The sequence below is a fragment of the Ostrea edulis genome, chromosome 7, assembly GCF_947568905.1.
Source record: "Ostrea edulis chromosome 7, xbOstEdul1.1, whole genome shotgun sequence".
In the NCBI taxonomy this organism is placed as follows: Eukaryota; Metazoa; Mollusca; class Bivalvia; order Ostreida; family Ostreidae; genus Ostrea; species Ostrea edulis.
In genome coordinates this window covers 18,192,670-18,209,479 of record NC_079170.1, presented here as the reverse complement: position 1 = coordinate 18,209,479, position 16,810 = coordinate 18,192,670, and the positions used below count along the sequence as shown (strand labels likewise).

Below are 16,810 nucleotides of genomic sequence, written 5' to 3'. Positions count from 1 at the left end.
ACATTATGACCCCTACTATTATGCTAGGACCACAAGAGGTGTTCAAAATTTACCGAGAAATATATCGGAAAACTGCAAGTAGCCCCAAGGATATGATATACATATACCATGCAAGCACCTTCATATAGTGTAGAGCAAGATTGAGGTCATCTCACAGTGTTACCATCAGTGTTTGAGTGGGATAATGAGAGTTTAAGGTTGATCGATCCTCATGTGATGTCATAGGTTTTTGCAAATCTTTATTTGATTAAATTTTGCGCATGATATAAATATATCTTTCAGAAGAATTTTATTCACTGGATAAAATAAAAAAAACCTGGTTAACAATTGATACTGAAAATGTTTTTATTTTCTGTAGATGATTAATTCTTTATAATAAAACAATGTTGTCAAGGGCAATAATTCCTATGCTAGAATTTCCCTTACTGCATGTCTATTATACAATGATTTTCCTAACATCCACAATCACTTTTGATATATTTATGAATTCATTTTATTTAAACTGTTGACATTTAAAATTTGTCATTTCAACAAGTTTCTATCAATTTGTGATTTTTTATGCTGATGTATACTTTTGTTTTTGCATGTCTAACATCTTTAAATAGGTGACAACATACACATTTTCTTTGGTTATTAATTACATCATACTATATTGAGTGTAAATTAATACAGTTTTTCCACTTTCGACCATTAATTTTGATAAGTCAAATGAGGATCGATCCATCTTAACGCTTTACATAGGGATATATTGAAAGCTTTTTTTCAAAACCTCAAGAGTCACGAACGGACAATGTCAAATTGATATTCACACATTATCATTTTTACCCATCTACACCATCGTAGATTATGTTGCCCAAATACTCCTAAGTGGGACACATATACACCGTCCCGAAGAATGCTGTGTCGAAGATCAATATCATGTCACAAACGAATAACTATATTATAACCTCTTGATCTCCCTAGTCAATAATGAACACTTTGCATATAAAATTGAATAGTGAAAGATTTAAAAAAATCTTTTTCATCGCTCTCTGTGGAAAAGTTGAGCTTTAAAATATAAAACTGTGTGTTTTTTATCTTACCCGAAACTTTGGATATCCTTCAAGCACATTTGAAATATGTCCCATTATCTGATTTTAAAGGTTTGGCTATTGGTATTTTACGAAACGGAACGGTTCCAGTTGTGGGGTACCACGGAGGATATCCACCATGAAAGGTTTAAAATGAAATACCGGGCTTTAAAGGTATAGTTTTTATATATAATTGTGCATTCCATGTAGACTTTTCTTCTGCTTTGTTATCTGTAATTACTGTGTCAACCGTATTCAATTTTTATATGCATTTTTTATTGATATAAAACGCACATGTTCTGCACTGGTTCCGTACCTTTCTGCAAAATATCTATATCCGTGTGGATATTAGTATTGAGCGTATAAGAATGAAACTGTTGTCTACATGTCTGTATAGAGCTAGCTGAAAGTGAGGTTCATTACAGATCCGGGAGTGATCTGTTGATATGTTAACTCCTGCAATGAAACTAACGTAGTCCAATCCTTTCATATTTGATTTAAAATGAGTTTCATAAGCCGGAGTCTTGTACACTGCATTTAAAATCAGACTGAAATAAAACATTACCTACCAAAGAAAGAAATTCCTGTTTACCGTCATTTGCGAAAATATCTGAGTTTTTATTCCATATATAAACACTCCCGAAAGTTCCAAAAGCTGGAAGTTAGTTTAATGTTCCTGTGCGTGACCGGTGACAAAACAAACAGCTTGAATCATTTTCGTTTGGACTACGCTGGACTAGTTTTAGGAGATGTTTAACACCCTTTGGATAGGGAGATTTTATCTGTTTCTTGGAAGTAAGGTGCTTTTGAGCTTTGTTTATAACTTTGTTCTATTTTCGAGTCAATATGTAATGATCCCTTTGATCTCTTATTTCTCTTGTTCCTCAGCAGCCACCATGGCGGTAATTTGTTTTCCGACTACTGTTTTATCTTCAGTGTCCGAGGTCACGTGTCGTTTTATAGTAAATCATCTATAGAGTTTGCTGGAATACATTCTCCCAATCCTTCTCCCGTTTGTTATTCCTGTATTTTGTAGTGTTAAAATTCTGACCTATTTGGTCAAATCAACTCAACACAGTTCCATCCGAGCATGTTGACATTTATAATGTTCTTGTCAAGACTAATACTACGTTGTAGAAAGTGAGGCAGTGTTATTTTTCTGTCCATTATATACACGTGAACATCTTAGGGTTCAAAACAGTATGATAAAGGTTACATAAAGAACAAGTTCAATATCTGACAGGACATAGCGCTCTATATGAATGGGGAAAGTGCACCTTCTTGACCAATAAAAATCAGCGTAGGTAAAAACAAAAATTACGTCACACCTTTTGTGAATTTATTTGATGTTGCCGAGAAATGGAATAAAGACGACGGTCTTCAGATAACGAGAAACGTACTTGATCAAGGATATGCGATATACACTTTTAACTTTGCTCTCAGTAATCTCGGAGAAGCATATTCAAACTTTGTTCGTCAAGGAAACGTCAGACTGGAAGTGAAATTCGCCTCTAACGCGTTAAGCTGTTTAGCTTATGCAGAGTTTCTGGTCATGCTAGAAATCCATCCAGTGAAAGGAATCAGATATACCGAAGACTTCGAATATGAATTCGAAACAGTTAAAAGTGCAATAAAAAAAACCGCCACCTCTCTAGGCTGTTTAAAGGAATTTTTGATTATAATATCTCACCACCGAAAGTCCATAAATACATGTCCGTGTACATATACATGTTACACAAACCCTTCACAAATTCAAGGACAGCACTGAGTCGTGTTTTGGTTTGAAAACTGGAAACAAACGGAATATTTCGGGATGCTACAAGATTCTTACTGTGCAGTGAACAGTTTGTGCCTTTTCAAAAAAAAAAAAAAATGAATGCCGATATGTGCATTTATAATCACGTTTCTACAAAAAACGAATCTGCACAGACTTGCAAATAGTCCATTGTTTTATCTTTTAATGAACTTGTATTCTCATTAAAACTCATAAAAAAATGATGCCGATTTAAAATATGTCACCGGTTTTTTTTTTGGGGGGGGGGGGGCATTTTCAACGTTTGTAATTTTAAAAGAACCTATGAAATCTAAGTTCGTGTTTATGTGTGAATTATAATTTAAAATCAAAGGTATCATTTTTAACTTGGGTATTGATTGTTTTGTAAATTCATTGTTCGTTTTAAATTGTGTGAATAATCAAAACTGTTGTTTTGTGTGTAAAGTAATACATTGAAAAGTGTAGAATTTTGCGTGTTTTCTTTATTTCCGGATCTACGAATATCTCGATAATCCATTAGAGAAGTAGATACAGGGGTACACCATCAGAACGTCTTTGGACATTTAAATCTCGGTACGCCATTGTCACAGTTCACAAAGGCGAGCAAAAACAATGAATGGTGGGAAACGGAAATTACCTTACCGTGTACTTCACTCGTTACCTGTCTCAAATCTGGAGTCACTGTGAGCGGAAAAACACCTTTCGAAATAAAAAACACCACAGCGTCGTCCAGGTTTGCTTCATAATTAGATATTTTATTGAAAGTAGACATTGACGTCAAACTTACAATTCAACTTTATGACAAACGGGATGATTTCAGCGTCTCCATCGTCAGCTTCCCATATTTATGTAGCAATATCCCACTATTACCTGCGTATGGTTTTTATATCTCTCAACTGATTCGATACGCAAGAGCTTGTTCTGCGTATGGTCAGTTTTTAAATCGAGGCAAGCTACTGACCAACAAGTTGATGGTGCAGGAGTTTCAAAAGTCTTGATTGAAGTCAGCATTTCGCAAATTCTATGGTTGTTATAATGATCTAGTTCGTCAATACAACCTACCATTGTGTCAAATGCTGTCTGACGTGTTTCATACCGATTGATAGCTCGTTCTGACACACTGATTTTGACTACGGGTAACTCCGTTTATCTGTTCAGGATATAGGGCTCACGGCGGGTGTGACCAGTCGACAGGAATGCTTACTCCTCCAAGGCACCTGATGCCACCTCTGGTGTGTCCAGGTGCCTCTGTTTGCCCAACTATCTATTTTGTATTGCTTGAAGGAGTTATGAGATTGATCACTCTTCGTTTTCTTCACCTTTCATTCAAGTAATCCAGACACCCAAATGGAATTTTATCGTATTGTTATGGCCTTAGGACGTGGTTGTTGTCGAGTGACTTGTATAAAGAATGCATGATCAAACAAAACATTACTTGCAAATTCACAATGGGGTCTGAATTCGGCTGAATAAGTACAGAATGAGACATGTCTTGATGTTTATTGTATTTAGTACTTATATTTACATGCTTCCATGCGGTATTTGTTCATTTATGGAAGATTCAGTCGATCACCCAACGATTTTTGACGTACTGGTTCCGCACACTTTGCAAACTCCAGTTATTCTGACCGTGCCTGGTCTTTTTGGGTTGTTGGATTGTGGTATTCGGTTGTTTACAGAGCATTCTGTCTCACGTTTACACCTCAAACAGTACATCTTCATTGTTGGTTCTTGGAGAATATGAAAAATACCATTATTATCAATTACGTTCAGTAGAACTGAAGAAAATTTACGTATTAAACGTATTATTTACACACATACAAATATCTACAGATAATTCCTCTGAAGGTGTGCATATGTAGCCGGATCAATACCGCAAAATACCTTCAGATTAGGAGCAACAACATAATTAAGTTCAAAGTCTATCCAGCGCCAATTTGACATAAACTAAAAAAATAGGGAACATTCGTCGATTTCACCCTGATAGATATCGCCACTGTTCTAAAGGTGGTTATACGTGCGCTTGATATCGTTGCGACGCTTGAATTCCTATTGTTTACTAGTGACTTGCTCGTATTTTCGATTTCACGTGATTAAAATGCCACAATATTGTTTTGTACCAGGATGCACCAACCCTGAACGACACCATTTTTCATCGGATTCCGAATTGCGGTTAATATGGATAGTGGCAGTTCGAAGAATGGATGAGAGAACGAAGCGTCTGTGGAAGCCAGGAAAGTACAATGTTGTGTGCCACAGCCATTTCCGTTCGAGTGACTATAGACCAGCTGGTTTATTAAGTTATTATCACCTTTCAACTTTCTTTTATATTGCATTCAAGCATGTTTTGTTTTGTTTCGTTTTTAAGATTTGTGTCACGATTCGTGTTGCTTTGTGGTTCTTATTCTACCAATTCAGATTATACATTTCATTTTGATGGATGGTTCATTCCACAAGACAAGAGACATACTTGCTATCCTAGTACACTGACTTCTAAGCTGGACGTCTATCATGGTTCAATCGCCCCACACGAAGGAGCATATCTCCACCATGAATATAAATGCATTGTACAAATGGTGTTTACCAAGACACTAGAGTAATACAAGAAAACATAGGGTAAAGGGAGTTGTTGCATTCTTTTTCAGTTCATTCTCAAAATTAATATTTGCTGTTTGTACTGTTTACAAAATGTGAATTTGTAGTGGAGTTAGCTTTGATAAAAGGCCAATCAAATATGCAATTAATGGGCGGGGGTAGCAAATACTAATTTTACAAATATTTGTCTCAAAATCTAAGACTTAAATACATTGTAGGGGCCAGGTCATGTCTCAAAGAAAATGCAATGCCCTCTTTACAGCTTGATGAATTTGATAGTCAGTGTCAAACTGAAGTTGTGCCACGCAATTCTTATGAAAAAGAATGTGATGTGGAGGAGAAAGCGTCAAAAAATGTCTGCCATTAAGAAATTCAGTGTGAAATTCCTATGCTTGATTTTTAAAAATGTTCTATTGAGAATTTTCAATCTGATAACGCAATTGTTAATTATTATACAGGGTTTGATGATTATGACCATTTCATGATGTTTTTCCATTGTCTGGGACAAGCAGCTTATGAGCTAAATTATACCTGTTAACTTTTACACCCCAGAAATAAACTTTTCATGACATTAATGAAATGAAGGCAAGCAAAGGGTGATATCGAACTTGCGATGTTATTCAAGAAGTCGGAGTCAACTGTTTCAAGGGTAATTGTTACTTGGATAATTTTTTTATATTTTCAGTTAAAAGAAGTTGACATCTGGCCATCTAAACAAATAGTCAATGAACCCATGCCAGATGATTTCAAAAGAAAATTTCCTAACACAAGAGTCATTTAAGATACTACAAAGGTTCCTATAGAAAAACCTGTCCGTGTCCAATGTCAGAGTACAAGTTGGTCTAATTACAAGTATAAAAACACTATCAAAACAATGAGTGGGTGCAGACCAGGGTGGGGGGGGGGCGTCACTTTTGTATCGGATTCTTTTGATGATTCATCTAGTGATAGACATATCATTGAAAAATCTTGTCTTTTAGATCAAACAAATCAAACAATTCAGATTGACACATAATAATGATAGGTGTGGTAACTTGAATTATAATCTCAAAAATGCAGGCATGTAGCATCAAATTCCTGGCGGGTATATATCATTTTTCAAAATTGTAGATAAACACTGCTATTAACATACACATGTGCTATTGAAAGAAAAGTACAAAAAAAAAAATACAAATTAAGTTTGGTAAAATCTGTGTATTTGAATAACTAGTGCTAACATTGTAATGGGGACCAGTATTGATAGTCCCTAAACATGCTTCCCTTGAAAAAGTGGTGATGATTGCGTAACTTGACATGAATCATTCAATACACATTTCACACAATAAAAAAATCACAACATTTCCTTCATTTAACTGTACAAGTCATAACATTGAGTATTCAACATAGTTGAGAAAAGAAATTCAAATTAAGTCAAACTTAAACCGCAGTTGCTTACATTACATCGTTTTAAATCCTGGAAGCAATGTATGGTCTGACATATTTTTTCAAAGAAAGTCTTCAGTTTTGGTAACAAAGAATTCTCTACAAAACTTCTGTCAAGGTAATTTTTTTTTTACAAACAAATCACAAAATATGTATACAACAAATAAACAAAAACTACGATTAGCAATGTACAATGGACCCTGTACTTGATCATAATTGTTACTCGATGACTTAAAAAATGCTTCTATTCCCATCATACAAGATACTTAAAATTAGGACCAGACTTTACATTCTCATTCCTGTCAGCAAATGGACACTTTAGTTTATTTCTACAACATCATCTTTATCAACTAGCTCCTAAAAATAGGTTTGCATGCAAACAAAATAGGCCACATTTACTTGTAACAACTTTGTACCCAATTTCAAACTGCCTTAATGCTTTATTTTCATAGTTCTTTCCATGACGAATTGCCCGTGATTGCAAATTTGAGTTCAGTGAAGAGTTGCATTGTTTTCTTGTATTCCGTCGACAAGTAGATTTACAAATTTCACCAAATCTTGAGGCTGTCAATCTCCACATTCTCTCTTGAAACCATCTAGGATTCTTATCGTGTCCCCTCGTTGCAATCTCGATAGACTTTACTTGATTTTCATCAACTTAAAATGATAAAACAAGGCCGTTCTTAGTACACTGATTTTCACTACGGATAACTCCGTTTATCTGATCAGGCTATATGGCTCATGGCGGGTGTGACCGGTCGACAGGGGATGATTACTCCTCCTTGGCACCTGATCCCACCTCTGGTTTGTCCAGGGGTCCATGTTTGCCAAACTATCTATTTTGTATTGCTTATGGGAGTTATGAGATTGATCACTGAGGGGATATAAAACACACGAGTTGAATATCAATCATATCAAACCACAACTCAGTAAATTTCCCGTGCAAAAATGCATATGATGCAGCTATGTTACATATCATTGTAAGTACTACATGCCTCAGTACAAACATATAATATTACTTTCTTTTTTGCACGTTTATCTGACAAGTTCCAAAAAGTATACAATTTCATAAGCAATAAATCGAAGGAATGGTAAAATATCTTTTTAAATTATCCAAGTTTCTTAATTTTTGTGTTTCAGTATTCATGCAATATATACAGGCCCATCACATTATATTTAACTATTTCAATTTTGTTAATAAACGCATTGAATATAGTGATTGTGCTAGAGCTGGTTACATATATGTACATGTAACTGTAGATTGCAGCACAGGAGTCGGTGAACGAAGCGAAGTGATTAACAGCTGGTTAAAACTACCGACTCCTGTGATTGCAGTACGTTCTGAATTTCAAGCCATTGGATTTGAACAAACGTTTTTATCTATCAAACAGTGATATTTATGAAGCAGGGAACTCTGATGATAATACGTAATTGAAATCGAAAATAACGAAATACTGTCTTTTACCGTTCGGCGTGTTTCTCATGCTGCACGCCACGCTGTGTTAAACTGTTAAAGGGCTAAGTATCGCACGAATGGTACTGAAATATCATGAGTAGTTATCGTTATTTATTAACATGCATTGGGTATACGGTACCTTTCAACTAAATCCAATTTTCTGCCGCTTGTTGCAGCTCCTCTCGTCACCAACTTCTTTAATTGCTGGACAGCAAAACTACTATAATTTCCCTCCATTATATTTTCATTCGAAACAAGCATCTATATACGTTTCAAGCGCACACGTAACCACCCTTACAACGGTCGCGCCACCTAACGAGTAATGTCACGAATGTTTCCTATTGAAAATATTTTTAATTATTTTAAGATATCATCAATGTATTTGATGCGTGCAACAATCCAATTGAAATTCTCTTCATATCTTACATTGCAAAGTGATTATAGTAAATATTTTCTGAAATCTTAGATTGTGAACCGTCTGAAAAAGGTAATTCAAAACGTTATTTCTGTTGTCATGTCAACAAAAACTGAGCAATACCGTGGAAATTCATCTTAAAAGCAATATCTTATTTTTCTTCTACTATAGATATGAAATAAAAGGGAACATTGTTATCAAATATGGAAAATATTGTGGGGACACTTTGTATGGCACAAGATATTCCAAAGATGACATAGTTGCTCAGTCTTTATTCCTATGAAAAATACGTAGCCATAATGGGAATATAGAGGAACATTAATTCATACCACTGTTCTTTAGAATTTTTTCTAACTTTGATCTCCTAATATGGCCCTAAACAACATCCGGGGCCACAATTTCAATAAACTCAAATTTACACTACCTGGGGATAATTGCATATTGATATGACTAACCGTAGACCAGTTATTCTTATGAAGAAGATACTGAAAGATTTTTGCGATATTTTTGCACGTAAAACTTTGATCCTCTATTGTGGCCCCATCCTATTTTAAATGGAGCATGATTTGAACAAACCTGAATATCCTTTATGTCAGGAAACTCAGGTAAATTAAAAAAAAATTCTGTCCCTATGGTTCTTGAGAAGATTTTTAAATGACCCCGCCCTATTTTTGCCCTTTCTTGATTATCTTCTCTTTTGAGGGACTATGGCCCTTCTTTATCTAAATATTATGTGTGCCAAGTTTGATTGGAATTGGACCATAGCTTCTTTAGAGGAAGATTTTTAAAAGATGCCACAACAATTTTACTAATTTTTATTACATCCAATTCAAAGAGCTAAAAGGGTGTGGCACGTTTTTAAATAAACTTGAATCCTCTTTAACCAAGCATGCTTTGTGGCAAGTTTAGCTGAAGTTAGCCCTGTGGTTCTGAAGAAGCCGAAACTTTACGGACGGACGACAGGTCAGATGGTCAAAAGTTAATCAGAAAAGCTCATTGGAGCTTTCAGTTCAGGTGAGTTACAGACTCAATATAATGATGATTTATGGTAATTATGTGCAATGATTGAAACTTCACATTTACCTTGGATATAGATGGGTTAAGTTTTATATATCCCGGATTGTTTTCGTCTTCTGTTCTGCAACATTAATCAAATCTACACAATGAAATGAAATTGTATGGTCGTTATAACAATCTTCTTTGCCAATACAACCTATCATTGGGTCAAATGCTGTCTGACTTGTATCATACCGGTTGTTAGGCCGTTCTTGGCTAACTAATTTTGACTACGGATAACTCTGTTTACCTGATCAAGATATAGGGCTCACGGTGTGACCGGTTGACAGGGGATGCTTACTCCTCCTAGGCACCCGATTCCACCTCTGGTATATCCAGGGGTCCGTGTTTGTTCAGCTTTATATTTTGTATGTTTATAGGAGTTTGATCACTGTTCGTTATCGTCATCTTTCATCTTCCAACAAATTATTTTAAGAAATGATGGATGTGAACAAACATTGTCGATTGGCTAAATGTATTCTGGGACGATAAACACAAACCGAGGTTATAATATGCAGGAATGGGGCGTTGCATGTGCTTTATATATATTTTTTAAAAAGCTAAAGTGCTTCTAAAATATCAACATTCTGCTTGTTGTGCAAAAGAGTAAGAAAATTCACTTCATTCTGACATTATATTTCAATCCATAGACCTTCTATCAGATAACACTGTACACAGCTTCCATCTTTAAGTACAGGTACTTTACAGCAATACAACACCATGTTTTTATTTCTATTAATGTTTTGCAAAGACAAGACAAATAGGGCAAAATGATTTGACACATGAATTTGATTTTCTAGTTGGACAAATATCCATCCAAAATATGACATTTGAGTCACTAAACGGAGAACCATAATATATCTTTGTTTGCATATGAAAATAACGGAAAAAACGGTTGCCTTTCATCCCTCTTTTCACATAGATATTATATGATTATATGAATTTATTTACAAATATATGTATGTGTGGTGTGCAGGAGATTGCCACACCTGTCTGCCTCCAGCTTTTTTAATGTTGAATTTGTGTGCAATATAGATGCACCTTTGAATACATGATAACATATTTCACTCTTCACTATATATTTCTATGATTTTACGATCATGTGTTTACAATGGTAGCGACTAAAAGCCAGTCCCAGTCTCGGTCTTTGGTTGCGATTCGAGATTTTTTTTTATTCGTCGAAAAAAGAATATATCAGAATTTTTGAGTCCCATTTCTGGTTAATTTACATATGACGATTCCATGCATGTATTCTGATAGTTGATTGATCATATTATTTTCCCCTTTTGTAACCTCCAGTGTTGTATAACAGCCTTTCCCCATTGTAGCTTTACCCCCCGGAAAATGGCTATATGGTAGGTCTTCCCCCATAGCAGGGTTACCCCCTCATGTTTTTGGTTTTGATTTTAGAAAACAGATTATGAAAAGTCAATCAGGTTTTGTACAACAAATATTGATATTGCATAGATCTGAGTATCGAAGAGTGTCTGCTGCCGATAGTTTGAATGCAGATACATGTATTTTCATAGAGATACATTTTATAAAGATATACTTTATGGTATTACTGAGAAAGTATAAAACATACGAAACTGTATATAAATTCATAAAAAAGCACTTTGTGGAAAACAAACAGTAAGCCCACTTACAATGTATCAGAATAAATCTTTATGTTCAATGATGTTCTGCAGTCTTAATTGTATCGATATCTTGAATTAACAAGAGGATAATAGGCCTTGACGGTCATCTGAGCCAATGCATGGACCTGTCTGAAAGGTTCTTATATGCACAATCCCCCAAAGCTTTACAATTGAAACATTTGGTAGAGTGCATTATGTAAACTCTTTACAAAAGCATTCAGTGTTCAATATCTCAATATATTTTGGCAGATTAATAGACGGAATTTCAGAGAAAGCAAAGCAAAGTCTTTCCCCAAAAGTATTATTCGGGTAGGCAGCATCTTGATCACCTCATCTTTCATCTTTTTATTTATCTAGTTTTCATATAACATCAAAAGAACTAGACATAAGGTTTTAAGCATTATAAACATTAACTCTCTTTGACCATTTACCCCCCTCCGCTCCTGAAACCCTGCAACCTTGTTTACAAAATAAACAATTTTGCTAGATCATGAAATTTACAATCTTGTTAGAGGTTTCCTTGACCATCATTACTATATGCTCAGTTTGTCTGTTATTTGCCTAGTAGTAAAGATTTTTGAAGGAATTGTCACTATGACTAATATGACCACGCCCTAACACAGGAACATCTGCCCAAGGGGTCATGAAATTTACAATTTGGTAGAGGCTTTCTGGCTCATCATTACTATATATTCAGTTAGTCTGCTATATGCCTAGGAGTAGAGAAGAGTTTTAAAGAATTGCATAAATTTTACAGTTTTTACTCCAACATTAACATAAAATTCGACTGAATGAAACGATGTTTGTTGAATTAATATATATTTCCAAAAATCCCAATCAAGGGAATTCGGAAATTAACTATCCATTTAGGATATAAAAGAAATGAATAGCCAGAAAAGGATTAATATCAGAATGAAAAGAATATGTATGGGAATGGTCCGCCGTAAACGTAACCGGAATGAAAAGAAGGGGAGAATCTACTATATAATAGGTTTTCCGTGGGGTCATCTGGCTATAAAAGGGGGAAAATCTTACTATATAGCCACATTTCCGTGGGGGAAGATCTACTATATAGCCATTATCCGGGGTGGGGATACTATATAGTCATTTTTCCGAAGGGAAAGATGGCTAGGGGGAAAGGCTACTACTATACAACACCGGGACTGTTTGGACCGACATATAAAAACAGTGCTTAAAGCCAGTCCCTGTCTGGTTAACTATTGCGGGATTTACTGATCTGTAAATTGGGTACAAGCACATAAGGATAAGAACATACATCTTATTTCTCTTTTACAGCCTTATCTTCTTACGAAAAGGTAGTGGAAAGCGTTCATTTGGGAGAAAATGTTGCGATCGATTTTGACCTAAATAGGAAAATTGGAATTAGAATACAACACATACGTATACACCAGGATGTCATTGTTTAAACATACATGTATTTGATAGCCCCTCTATATCCTTATTTTTTATGAAAAAAAGGCAGAAACGACTATTGAGGGAAAATGTTCGAGATCGACTTTTAACACCGTTTTTATCATTCTCCACCCAGAGTTCCGTGCGCTACAAGCACTACACCTCTGTGAACGGATTTTTACAGAAATCTTGTTAAAGTGTCTCATATGCACCATTTGTGTTTTGGACTTAATATTTAGTCATATTATGAAATTCTTTTGGTGCAATTAAATTCGTGTTTACTGTAAATTGTTTAAAATAGCTGTTTTCTGGTCATGAATTTGGAATAATTTTGCTATACGCGTATGAATATAAGATTTTCACGTTGTGGAGAGTTGATGTAAACATGGAATCGACAGTAAAAGAGAATGTAAAAAATACGATAAATCTTGGAAAATAAGAGACAAAGAACTAATTGGGGAAATGTCGATAAAAAAGTGCCAGAGGGCTCCGAAAAGATCTTGTGTTGTGAGAACAAAACGAGAACACTTGTTTACATGTATTTCATGTAATTAAATTATCACGTGATTGTCTATAGATATGGCAAGAAATAAGGACTCCGTGCTACATTTTTAATGTTTCTGAGCTTAGCCGTGCAGGAACATAAGTTAGCCTCGGCGAGTTTGTCAATAAATCAGGACCGAATCGAGGAAGAGCTAGGTCAAAATGTCGTTGCACGTCTAGTGTACATGTGTAATTATATATTTTTCATATCTATACCTATTCATTGATTACAATTCAGATACCTGTAAGTGTAATCAACAATTAATATGGTATAACATTATGCATTTCATATCTTCTGTTAATTACATGTACCTATTTTAGAAATATGTTTTTGTGTAAGCTTTTATTGTCTTGTAGATGTTTCATTCTTTTTGTTTTAACTTTTGATTAATAAATATGTTCTCAATACAATCATTGAATCTTGATTTATTCTTGAGTTTTATAGTGAGTTGAATAATATTTCTTTCCCAAATAAAGCAGCCTTAAACCAACCATGTGTTGTTGACTAGGCCTGCTGCATATCTTCGATTTGTTTTTCAAAAGACAATTTCTGATCTGTTAAATAAATGTACTTTAGTAATTAGTATTAACTTTAGATTATTTAAATTCGTATGCAGGTTAGTTGAAATCCTCTGACTGTCTAAAATTCCAATATGCTTAGTTACTAAATGCTTTGGGTGACTTAACATGCATTGTGTCAAAAGTAGCGATCGAAAGTCCAATTTCAGAGAAATAAAGCGAAAGTAGAAATTCTAAAAATATGTGATATTTAACAAAATTTCCAAAAGATATCTTCTTCCTCTTTCACAATTACGATTCGAAGGTACTTTAAAAATATAAATTTCTGTATATATAGTAATGTAGCGAAATATCTTAAGGAACAAGGGCAATATTCCGGCAAAACATATTAATTTTGAATTCAAAACGATCAACGAGAAATACATGTACCCGAGGCAGAATTAATCAAACGGCCTTGCACTTTTTCGCTAGGTAACGTTTCAAATGCAACAGTTGCTTTAATTTTAGTATGTTGGTAAAATCGGTATATTACAATTACAAGCCGTTCTTCAAGCCATGTATTTTCATAACCTGATTACACAAATTCAAGTATTTCCTTGTATTTACGAAGTCAACTGCTCTTGTACTGTACTGTGACTATGAAAATACCCTATCGTGGGACAACTACAAAATTTGATGTCTGATAGTATATAAGCACAGAATGCTCACATATTCAAAATTATGAATCGCCAACGTCAATATTTTGTTTTTAGATAATGTAGTAAAACGCTGGGATGAGATGTATAGCCCAGTGATCAGGTAGATTATGCCCGTGAAATTGGAGAAGTTTTTCAGCTGACATATAATGATGAAAAATCATCAGACGAATATAAACAATCTCTGATAGCAATACAATGTAATAGTAAAATTAAGAAGAAACTAAAGCGAAAGTAAGAGTATTTTCCGGAAGCAAAGGTATTTTCCTCCTTCAAAATAAAGAATTTCAAATTGTCATCTAATCCATTGATACTTTTCCTTAATTAGATCATTCATCCAACAAGGTATTGAAATTTCATCACGGTAATTATCTCTAGTAAACAGAACTTACAGTGAAGTTTAAGAAACATACCTTACAGAGCGGCAAGCAGACCGAGCAATAGAAAACAACCTGCTGTTCAGTAGACCATGCATCTTCCGCTAATGGGTATTCTGAGGACTACAATTTTTGCCACTCGCGAAATGGATATAACAAATGAATTATAAGTTAATCTGAAACCCTTTACATGTATTATTGTAAAACTTGGGGGGAAACTACAGCTCAAACTTTCAAAAACCAAAATATTTCTTTACAAATAAAATACATATGTAATATGTTCACAGAGATACCGCGAGCAGTTCCATAAACGTGTACATGCGTGAATCAAGAAATACATATTGAGGGTGAATTTCACCCTTTTTTCTAAGGACCCAAATCGAAACTAGGGATGAACATTAGTAATATACAAATGGAAGTCCATAGAATAGGCAAATATATTTATTTTTCGACCCTCTGCCAATCCTCCACTCCTGTATGTGCGCGCCTGGCAGAATTATACACATTATATTTAATTAAAAAAAAAGGGAATTAAGCTGTAGTATGTAAAAATAGCACACTCATAAACGTATCATTGGGTCAAATGCTGTCTGACGTGTTTCATACCGATTGTTAGGTCGTTCTTGGCACACTAACCTTGACTACGGATAACTCCGTTTACGTTATCAGGATATAGAGCTCACGGCGGGTGTGACCGGTCGACAGGGGATGCTTACGCCTCCTAGGCACATGATCCCACCTCCGGTATGTCCAGGGGTCCGTGTTTGCCGAACTATCTATTCGTATTGTTTAGGGGAGTTATGAGATTGATCGCTGTTCATTATCTTTACCTTTCATACTCATCAATTTATTATAGTGAGAATATATGTCTATATGTATATGTTTTGTAGATTATTCTGAGTACTTATCAGTGTTTTCCCTTGGGTATCCGGGTTAGAATAGGCCCTCAGTACCCCTTGCTTGTCGTAAGAGGCGACTAAATGGGGCGGTCCTTCGGATGAGACCGCAAAAACCGAGGTCCCGTGTCAAAGCAGATGTGGCACGATAAAGATCCCTCCCTGCTAAAAGGCCATGAGCTCCGAGCGTATGCCGAAAATTTTCAGCCCTTCACCGGCAGTGGTGACGTCTTCATATGAGTGAAATATTCTCGAGAGGGACGTTAAACAATATTCAATCAATCAACATATCAGTGTTACAATTTATGATGATTGTTTAGTCGGTAGAATACGTCTATTTCTACTTCTTGCCTAAAGCAACCGTTAAAACGCTAACTATTTTGCCACTGATGGGTATGCACATGTTACGAGAAAGTATGTCGAATTTACAAGAGATATAAAACAAATTCTGACAGCTTATTGAACATTAGAACATTGAAGCAATCGAAACTCGAAGCCAACACGGTAGAAGTTGGGTAATTTCTTGCTGTTACGTGGATAGAATGCTTCCTTCCTCACCAAGGTTATAGAAGAAGGAATTTGTAGGGCCGAGGTGCTGTTACTTCTCAACTATCTTTCTTTATGCTACTAGACCACTTGATTTATTACCACTACACTATAAGCGAACACATTACATTGGTAAAGTAGCATGTTGTGATTTTTGATAAATAGAACTATTTTGCATGTTTACAATTCCTGCAAAGATATACCAAGATATCGGATTGTTAGGTGGTTCTTTACATACTGATTCTGATTACGGATTTCTCAGCTTACCTGATCAAGATATAGGGGACACAACGTTCTTGGCAGACTGATTTTGACTACGAATTACTCTGTTTACTTCATCAAGATATAGGGCTTACGGCAGCTGTGGTCGGTCAACAGGGGATGCTCACTCCTCCT

At 35.2% G+C, this 16,810-nt stretch overlaps 1 long non-coding RNA gene across 2 annotated transcripts; it reads right to left on the bottom strand.

Moving 5' to 3' along the window:
• Positions 1-4,327: 4,327 nt before the first annotated feature.
• Positions 4,328-15,109, bottom strand: LOC130047884 (uncharacterized). 2 transcript variants are annotated; one of them, XR_008796697.1, is made up of 3 exons: positions 15,009-15,109; positions 9,816-9,870; positions 4,328-4,574 (listed from the first exon to the last, which is right to left on the bottom strand). It is a non-coding gene; the product is annotated as an uncharacterized LOC130047884 (long non-coding RNA). The 2 variants fall into 2 exon arrangements; XR_008796696.1 differs by having other exon boundaries at positions 9,816-9,888; positions 15,009-15,080.
• Positions 15,110-16,810: the final 1,701 nt, after the last annotated feature.